Below are 10614 nucleotides of genomic sequence, written 5' to 3'. Positions count from 1 at the left end.
ATGGAAACTGTTTGACAGGCATATGCAACAAGTGAAAGTTTGCATTTGAAGTTTTGCATTGCTTATTTATTTTGTAATGTATTTTGAATGTTTGGGGTTGTTGAATTTCTTTCCTTCATCTGTATTGGAGAGAGAATGCAAAAACAAGAACAGCAGATAAAGGGTTAACTTAAAGACGAGCACTCCTGGAAGGACTGCACCAACATTCAAGTACAGAGGGGAGGTTTGTATAAACTAGCCTCATTTAGAAATGGGATGTTAACAGGGATTCTGCAATACCAATAGAGGGTCCTGTCGGAGAATTGTTGGTGAGGAAGAAAAGCTTTCTGTTAGTTCAGTATTTTCTTGTGTTTTGGGCTATTGATTTTCAAAATAAAAACCCACCTTTCAGTACGATGGATCAGTCTGTTCCATTTTTGGAGGTGAACCATTAATTAGTCTCCTCTTTGTAAAGGGCAATAGAATTTTGTTCAGAACAAGGTATTTTGTACCAATTTAAGGCAGATAAGTTAATATTTGTGACTTTTAGTTTGCTGAAAAGAAAACTTATTTTCTAGGAGTCTGATTTTTGTAGGTAAGGCCCAACTTTGTTCACTTTCTTTGGAACTGATCAAACAGTGACAAACAAACTGTTTTGAACCACAGTCAGCTGACTCCTGTACCTTATTAAGGGATGAAGGTGGAGGCAGACTGTAAGTGTAAATGAAGAAAGGTAACACATGCTGAAATTCAGTGCAGAATTTCTGTTGGAAACTGGTCAGCTTTCTACTGGAAAGTCAAAGTGCTTAATTTATTTCCTCCTCTCCATTTACAAGACAGTAGAAGAGATACAGGAGAGAAAACAGGAAAGAACAGACTTAGAGAGAAAGTGAGAAAGACTTGTAGGTACAGAGAAAGTAACAAGAAAAAGTCTTAGACTTGCAGAGAAAAGAGACAGAAAAAGTGCAAGATAAATGGAAAGAGTAGATCGAGGGAGACAGGCTCAGTTGAATAAGGAGAAAGATGCTCATTTTTTTTTGTCGTCAGTAATTGATTGGAGATTGACTTGTGCACTTCGAGTGCTCTTTTTGTTAAAACCCCATTTGTTTCCAATAAACCTGTAAAACATTCCAAGATGTAATAGTGTCAACCTGCTGGAATGTGTTAAAAGCATCAAGACCCCTCTTTAGAATGAAGTACTTATCAATTTCATGCTAATTTTCACAACTTTGAAAGCGTGCGGCTTTAAAAGCAGGATTGTCAGTAAATTAGGGAGTTGGATGCAGTGGTTGACTTTTGGTGACCGTCCAGGGCTCTTTCGTCCCACCAGTGGGTGATGTGGAACACTGCAGCACAGGTTTTGTTTCCGAGCAACCTGAGGCCATTTTTCAAATTTGGCAGCTATTTCTTGCTGAGTTTTAAAAGATTAAAAACCCTTGTGCTTCTGGAGCTGACCCTAGTGAGGATTTTTGCAGTCAAGTTATTTGTTTGCTGGGAGGAAATGCTACTAAGTTATGTTGGCTAATTTTTGTTTTTGTTCTTTTAAAATACTCTTGTTAAAGGTACAATGTTACAAGTTATTTTTTCACAATTGTGGGCCAGTGACTTTAAAAATACATTGCTGGTTTTGTCACCTTACCCCCAATTGAGTTCCCAATTTTGAAAATCTCACCTTATTGTCGCTAGCACTTCACCCGAGGACTGGATTCCCTGGAACAATGGTAACAACGGCAGTTTACATCCTTTTTGCTTTTTAACTTCTTTTTACTTCTCCTGAAAGCAATTGTTCATTCTGGAGTATGGTTCAGTGGATGTTGGCAGCATTGCCAGGCTGTTTTTTTTGTATTCGTTCATGGGATGTGGGCATCGCTGGCATAGCCAGCATTTATTGCCTATCTCTAATTGCCCTTGGGAAGGTGGTGGTGAGCCACCTCCTTGAGCTGCTGCTGAAGGTTCTCCCACAGTGCTGTTGGGTAGGGCGTTCCAGGATTTTGAGCCAGAGACGATGAAGGAACGCGATATAGTTCCAAGTCGGGATGGCGTGTGACTTAGAGGGGAACGTGCAGGTTTGACTACAAGAGGCATGCCAACCTGGAGGAGATACTGGAGAGTGAACAAGAGATTTGGGGTCCCTCCTAGCCCAGAGATGTTGATTTAAGTGCCCTCCTCCATCAAATTCAGCACAGATTAGGGATTAAACCTATTATCTTCCTGGTCTACATGGCTCAATATTTCACTTGGTGAACTGTCTTGAAACACAGCAGGTGAGAAAATTTGTCTACGCAGAATGGATGGTAAGCTGACTGCAGAACAGTAAACAGAGAGTAGGCATTAAAGGTATTTATTTAGACTGGTGGGAAATGGTGTCCTGCAGGGATCGGTGCTGGGACCACTGTTGTTCGCCATTTACATGAACAATTTGGACTCAGGAATCAGAAGTACAATTTCAAACTTTACGGGTGACACCAAATTGGGCAGTATGGTTAATACTGAAGAAGACTGTGACAAAATACCAGGAGGATATGCTGAAAGGGTTAGATGAAGTAGAGTGAGGGAAAGCTCTTGTGGAGCTTAAACACCGGCATAGACCAGTTGGGCCGAATGGCCTGTTTCTGTGCTATAATTGTGATGCAATTCTGTGTAAATTTTGCCAATTTACTCTCCTTCTGAAGGGTTTGACTTCTGCTGGGGTACAGTTCCATGGACACTAGCTTTTAAAAAAAATTGTTCTCAGGATGTGGGTGACACTGGCAAGGCCACATTCATTGCCAATCCTTTGTTGAACCGAGACGGTGGTCGTGGGCCATCTTTTTGAGCTGCTTCAGTCCGTATGGTGATGGTGTTTCCACATTGATGTGAGGTAGGGAATTCCAGGATATTGACCAGTGATGATGAAGGAACAGCGATATCTGTCCAAGTCAGGATGGTGTCTGGTTTGGAGAGGACTCCTTCAGTACCATGAAGCGACTATTTTTAATCTGAGACAGAGAATGATAACGGGCTCTTTAACTTTAGAAGACGTCAAAGAAAAAGAATAAGAAGACTTGCATCTATATGGTGCCTTTCACAACCTCAGGACGTCCCAAAGTGCTTGACAGGCATTGTACTTTTTCTGAAGTGTAGTCACTGTTGTAATGTCCACACATGCACTTTGCCGTAAAGATGGTGATCAGAAGCAAGAACCTGGCTGACTTTATTTTCTCCTGTGTGATGTTACCCCTCCCGATCCCAAGGACTGTGGCCTAATTCAGATCAGCTAGTTCAGCACAAACTGGGAATGGAACCTGGGATCTGGGCTGTCTCACTGGATGCTGAATTTACCCACTGGGCCAGTGGGAGAGATTTAGTGAATACCCCTTTAAATTGGCGATTTTGGGAGGACTGAAGCTGCCGTTCAGATTGCCCCAATGCACTGGGGTAAGGTCTGTACCATTTCAGGAAAGAGTATTAATTAGGGGGAAATAATGGCTATAACATGCATCTGTTTACTTTTTAAAAAATTAATGGCGAGTGCCTCTGATATCAACTGTTTGAAATGAGTTATTTGGATGATCTGATATAATTTATATTCAGTACAATTTAATTCCATCATAAGATAAAACATTTGTGCTAAAACTTGTTCTTTTTGCAGCAGAGATTCGCTGTACCAATTTGTAGTAAATCTTTCATACACATTTCAATGAATCCCTTTTGAACTCAGCCAGGGCACTAACAGCGGATGATGCCAATTTAACTGCTGCAGATTGTGTGTGTGTTTATTTTCTGGAGGTGTCATTGTTATCGTGGGTTTGGGTCAAGTACCTTTGGTTGGCCCTGTTAGCACGTGAAATGAGCCCTCGGATGCTCGGCATGCACAGGATGTCGTTTTCTCTGTGCTCTGCGTGCTGGCAGCAGCAGCAGGTGACATCTGGTGACCAATGTGCTTGTACGTGAGTGCGGTTCCCACAGCTCTTGGAGGAGCAGCTGCTCAGCCCAGCACGCAGACACGTGCTTTGGAAGAAAATCAATGACTCTCTCTGTCTGCTTTTGGAGGATAGGGACGTGGCCTCTGCAGCACTTGTCCGTACCAGGGTCTCCCACAGAACAAAAGACCACACAATGGTACACGTTGTTTACCCTCAGATGATTTCCCTTCTCCATTGACTTCTGAGATGTGTTTTCAGTTGCTCTAATTGCTTTGTTTGGAAAACCAAGCACGGATCAGCAATGAACTATATTTCACTGCAGAAAGAAACAATTACATTTTAACTAGTAAAGGGACTACCCTGTATTATTCTGGCCTCGTGTTACGGTGTAAATCATACCAAGAGGATTAGTGCTCCTGCAAGTATTTTTAAATGGACAAGAAATTGTGGATTAAACACTAAAGTGGCAGTGGCAGGTTCAGTCTCTATTGGCTGGACTTGCAAGTCTGCACTTTGCGGTCCCAGAGAGATACATGAAGAAACATCATAGTAACTCTGCCCTGTCCCTCTTGCGACACCGTAATAGGGTAATATGGTTGGATAACTGAGTGGGAGGTAGGGAAAATGTACGGTCTGTGTTCTAAAATGGTGTTCCTGTGGGGACAAATAGTGCTGCCTTGTTTTGTTTTGAATACAAGCATACAAAATTCATGGGCAAAGACCAGCTGGTCCATCAAGCCTGTCCCATACTGTAATTGGTGCAACTTATACACACCATGGTCTCCATAGAAATGGAAAATAGGAGCAGGAGTAGGCCATTCGGCCCTTCGAGCCTGCTCCATCATTCAATATGATCATGGCTGATCCTCTACCTCAAAATCATATTCCTGCTCTCTCTCCACACCCCTTGATGCCTTTTGTGTCTAGAAATCTATCTCGCTCCTTCTTAAATATATTCAGTGACTTGGCCTCCACAGCCTTCTGTGGGAGAGAATTCCACAGGTTAACGACCCTCTGAGTGAAGAAATTTCTCCTTATCTCAGTGTCCTAGGCCCAACCATCTTCAGCTGCTTCATCAATGACCTTCCCTCCATCATAACATCAAAAATGGGGATGTTCGCTGATGATTGCACAGTGTACAGTTCCATTTGCAACCCCTCAGATGATGAAGCAGTCCGTGCCCGCATGCAGCAAGACCTGGACAACATCCAGGCTTGGGCTGATAAGTGGCAAGTAACATTTGCGCCAGACAAGTGCCAGGCAATGACCATCTCCAACAAGAGAGAGTCCAGCCACCTCCCCATGACATTCAGTGGCATTACCATTGCCGAATCCCCCACCATCAACATCCTGGGGGTCACCATTGACCAGAAACTTAACTGGACCAGCCATATAAATACTGTGGCTACAAGAGCAGGTCAGAGGCTGGGTATTCTGCGGCGAGTGACTCACCTCCTGACTCCCCAAAGCCTTTCCACCATCTACAAGGCACAAGTCAGGAGTGTGATGGAATACTCTCCACTTGCCTGGATGAGTGCAGCTCCAACAACACTCAAGAAGCTCGACGCTATCCAGGACAAAGCAGCCTGATTGATTGGCGCCCCATCCACCACCCTAAATATTCACTCCCTTCACCACCGGCGCACCGTGGCTGCAGTGTGTACCATCCACAGGATGCACTGCAGCAACTCGCCAAAGCTTCTTCGACAGCACCTCCCAAACCCACAACCTCTACCACCTAGAAGGACAAGAGCAGCAGGCAGATGGGAACAACACCACCTGCATGTTCCCCTACAAGTCACACACCATCCCGACTTGGAAATATATCGTCGTTCCTTCATTGTCGCTGGGTCAAAATCCTGGAACTCCCTTCCTAACAGCACTGTGGGAGAATCTTCACCACATGGACTGCAGTGGTTCAAGAAGGCGGCTCATCACCACCTTCTCAAGGGCAATTAGGGATGGGCAATAAATGCTGGCCTTGCCAGCGACGCCCACATCCCATGAACGAATAAAAAAAAAATCTCAGTCCTAAATGTTCTACCCCGTATCCTGAGACTGTGACCCCTCATTCTGGACCCCTCAGCCAGGGGAAACATCCTCCCTGCATCCAGTCTGTCTAGCCCTGTCAGAATTTTATATGTTTCAATGAGATCCCCTCTCATTCTTCTAAACTCGAGTGAATACAGGCTGAGTCGACTCAATCTCTCCTCGTACGACAGTCCTGCCATCCCAGGAATCAGTCTGGTGAACCTTCGCTGCACTCCCTCTATGGCAAGGATATCTCCCTCCATCCACCCCCTACCAGTGCTGCTGCAGCAGCGAGAGATTTAAAGGGCTAAGTTCCTCATGACTAGTAACAGCAGTGCTTGGGAGATTCATTCCCCGTTCCGAGAGACTCCTGGGCAATCGGGGAGGGTTGGGAGCCCAGCACCAGCCAACTATGCAATCCTCTGCGCAAGGCAAAAGAAAAACAGATGAAAAAAATTCTTGGCCAGTTTTGGGGGAAGAAAAAAGCTCTTAAGTTCCTCTCTGATCCCCAAAGGCAATACGACAAGTTGTGGGAGACGCATCCCTCAATACACCAACTACCTTTTACATGTAGTGATGTCAGCTGCAGTCAGGAAGTTGTCCAGCTCTCTTTTGAATGCTTGCAGCGAATCTGCACTCACTGCATGAGCCAGTAACTTGTTCCATAGGTCAACGACTGCCTGTGAAAAGAAATACCACCTGACATCTAACCAGGTTCTTTGCTCATGTCAGTTATCGTCATGTCAATTGGTCCTCCCTAATCTATCTAAATCAGGGGCTGAATCTAATTCTTTCATTATTTCAAAGATCTGAATCATATCTCCTTGAGGTCTATGCTTTTCTACTGTAAAATCTCAGCTCTCTTACCCTATCATGATAACTAAAGGCCTTTAAACTGGCTATTGATCTAATGGCTGTCCTTTGAACCTTTTCCAGGGCCTTTATATCAACCACCAAGTGAGTTGACCAAAACTGGACATAGTGTTCTAAATGAGGCCTGTCCAAGTTCTTAGACAAGGACAGGATAGTACGTTTTGTTTTGTAGTTACATGTCCTGACAGTACATCCCAGCTATTTGCTTTTGCAATAGCCTCACAAACCCAGTTGTGGACCTTCAGAGATTTATGTACTTTATCGCATCTAGATCTGCTTGTAATCTACTTTTGCTCATTTAAGGTCCTAAGACTCTCACAAATCTTTGTATCATCCATGAACTTGCTGTTTCGCCGATGCCTCCATCTAGATGATTGATAAAGATGGTGAAGAGCAATGGCTGTAACACCGATCCTTGTGGGACTCCAGTAGGAACCAGTTCCCACGCAGAATCATTGCCATTAATAACAGCCTACTGCCTACGAGAATGTAAATAATTCGTTATCCAACCCAAAATCTGCCTGCTAACCCCACAGGGCTCTTATTAAGTCGTCTATTGTGTGATACCTTGTCAAAAACTTTTTGAAAATCAAGTTACTTGTTGTCAACCAGGCTACCTAGTAACTTCCTTCAAAAAAAAACAATTCAACCAGGTTGGTGAGACATGTCCTTTTCCAGAAGCCATATTGAGATTCTGTAATAACCTCTTCTCTGTCCGGGTGTTCCTACAGTATTTCTCTGTGCTAATGGGCTTGTGATTCTCCAGTTATGATTTATTGCCCTTTTTAAATATTGGCAATACATAAGAACAATCATAGACTCTAGCGAGCAATTAAATATAAAGAAAGAACTTGCATTTATATAGTGCCTTTTGCAACCTCCAGATGTCTCAAAGCTCTTTACAGCCAATGTAGTACTTTTGAAGTGTAGTCACTGCTGTAATGTAGGGAAACGTGGCAGCCAATTTGTGCACAGCAAGATCCCACAAACGGAAATGAGATAAATGACCGGGTAATTTTTTTTTTAGTGATGTTGGTTGAGGGATAAATATTGGCCAGGACACCGGGGAGAACTCCCCTGCTCTTCTTTGAAATAGTGCCATGGGATCTTTTTACGTCCAGCTGAGAGGGCAGACTTCTCATCCGAAAGATGGCACCTCTGACAGTGCAGTACTCCCCCTGTATTGCATTTAAAAGTGCCAGCCTAGCTTTTGTGCTCCAGTCCCTGGAGTGGGACTTGAAGGACATCAAGGGGCTCATAGCAACCTCAGGTGAATACCATCAGGACCAGCAGCCCAATCAGCTTTGCGACTTCTTTGGCACTTTCAACTTTAGCGTCAACTCCACAATACATTATTGGTCACCAAACATAGTCTTCTGTAGTGAAGACTGATGTAAAGTCGTCATTTAAAACTTCTACCATATCCACTTCTGCCATATCCTGTCGAGTCTATCTGAATCTGCCCTGAGGAATTCTTCAATGGTCCTGCACAGTCCTTAATGCTCCTTTGACTCCTAGCATGGCTGAAAGAGAACTTGCTATTGCTACCACAGCTATCCAATATCTTCTCCAAGTCCGTTTGGCTGCTCTGCTGCAGCTTTCATTGCCTTTCAGCTGAGATCGATACCCATCCCTGTTGTCCTGCAAAACATTTTCTTTCAGCCTGTAAAAGTATTTTTGCTCGAGTCTGTTTTGTCCTTTGTACATGACCCGCTACCCAATTGGGCTTTGTTTTACCATGTGTCCTTTTAACTCGAGGGACATAGATAGATTCCTTTTGAATTAGGATGATTTTGAAGGAATTCCATTTTTCTGCCTTGTTAATGTCCACAAATAGTAGGATATCAACCTGATTCAATTATTTTATTAAATTTCATTTTTTTAAATGGATTTTCCTCCCACAGTTAGTAATTTGTTGCTAATCTTTCTACCAGTAATTCTAGTTTGACAACATTTGTGCTAACTTTCAGAAAACAAATACATTCCTTTCTCAATTCTTCCCCTGACCCCTAATTCGCCACATTTCACAGTAGCAATGACCCCTTTATTTAACCATTTGTATGCCTGCATTGAAATTTGTGCAAGAGATCATCATCTTCTGTTCGAGTTTCATTCCCTTATTTCATTATCAAAAATACGTAACATTTTATTGGAGCAACCCACTGTGACTAAAAATGAAGCATTTATCTCTTGTATTTATACCCTCAATTCTGCCATTAAAAGTTAAGAACCAGCTTCACTCACTGAAGAATGTTTCACCTCAATTTGTTACATTTTGTTGCAATAATCTGTGTTTGATTTGGAAAAACAAGTTTTTAAAAAATTCGTTCATGGAAGGTGGGCGTCGCTGGCGAGGCCAGCATTTATTGGCCATCCCTAGATGTCAGCGGAGGGGCCAGTCCACTCAATTCAAATACAAACATTGTGATGATTTGTTCCAATATGTGAGTGGCAGCATCTTTAGAATTTAACAGTTATTTAAATTGGTGAACCTGCCACCATTTCAAAGTATTTATTAGCCTGTCCTTTTCAAATCAGTGTGTTTGATCTGGAGCTTAAGAAGAGGTTGTCCAGCTGAAGCCTTTAGAGATAATTAGATATGCCAGCAACTTCTGTAGTTGATGAGGAAAGGTTTAAAGAACTACTACATTAAAACAATTGATTGTAGTCATAGTTTTAGCATAAGAGTTGTGAACTATTTATTATTTTTCTTTATGTGAGGAGCTATCACAATTTACCAATTACTGTAAAAAGGCAATTACTGTTATTATTCACGTGTCCTATGACTGTTCAATAAATTTGTTTAGTAGTTAAAGCCCAAAAATAAGGTATTGAAGTGGTGCTCTGCTACTTTTGAAGATGTAAGGAATCTTACAACACCAGGTTATAGTCCAACAATTTTATTTTAAAATCACAAGCTTTCGAAGGACGAAGGAGATAATCTCCGAAAGCTTGTGATATAAGCCGAAAACATATTGGGGGTAATTTTAACCTAACTCGTTGGGCGGGAAACCCAGGGGATTGGGTGGAACGCCAGTTTCACACTCTGCCCAATATTAGTCACCATTGAGTTCAACCGAGAGTAAAATCGGACAGGGTGCAAAACCAGTGTTGCTGGTTTACCGACAGACCCCGTGGAGTTTAAAAAAAAGGGGAGAAGATCCCCAAAAATTCACACCTACTTAACAATGGTCCCACTCAGCTAGAAATCAAAACAGAAAATGCTGGAGATACTCAAGGTCCATCAACATCAGATAAGAGATGAAAGAAACACACACATTGTGGGTGTGCAACTTTCCTCAGAACTGGAAGTTCAGCGAGCCCCGACATAGGACTGCAATCCTGGCTGAGACTTGACAGTGAATGAAGTGGTAGAAGTAAAGAGAAGACCGTACAAATGGTGGAAATGTGAAGTGAAAACAGAAAATATTGGAAGTACACAGTAGGCCCATCAGCATCTGAACTGCTACAGACCAGTTCCTCGGCCTGGATCACTGACTCTTCTTGAAACTATGAATCATTTCTTTCCGGCAGTTTTATATCCGGCTTGCAGGCCACTTCAAACCTCACATTTCCAACAACTAGCAGCATTAGTCTGGGTCTCGTGCAGCATAAAATGAGCCTTTTGTTGCTTGACAGCTGCAAAGAAATGATGGAATTCCAAAGGAAAAAGAAACACCCTTATAATCCAGGGACTTTCTCATGGGCTGCAGTTTTCTGTTAAGTGTAAGGAGCGATAGAGACTTCATAAAAAAATACTCTTAGATATTTATCGTCAGAGATTGTTTGTAAGGTGACAGGAGGTGTGAGAGGTTCAGATGCTATA

General features: G+C 42.7%; 1 long non-coding RNA gene across 2 annotated transcripts in view; it reads left to right on the top strand.

Annotated features, from left to right (window-relative positions):
- Positions 1 to 493: 493 nt before the first annotated feature.
- LOC137303952 (uncharacterized) overlaps positions 494 to 10614 on the top strand; it is a 31290-nt gene continuing 21169 nt past the window's right edge. For both annotated transcript variants that reach the window (XR_010958490.1, XR_010958491.1), the window contains exon 1: positions 494 to 574. This is a non-coding gene — a long non-coding RNA (uncharacterized lncRNA). The remainder of the gene's footprint in view (positions 575 to 10614) is intronic.

This window comes from Heptranchias perlo, chromosome 36 (assembly GCF_035084215.1).
Source record: "Heptranchias perlo isolate sHepPer1 chromosome 36, sHepPer1.hap1, whole genome shotgun sequence".
Taxonomy (NCBI): Eukaryota; Metazoa; Chordata; class Chondrichthyes; order Hexanchiformes; family Hexanchidae; genus Heptranchias; species Heptranchias perlo.
The sequence above is the reverse complement of the archived record's forward strand: the minus strand, read 5'-3'. Positions and strand labels throughout refer to the sequence as shown.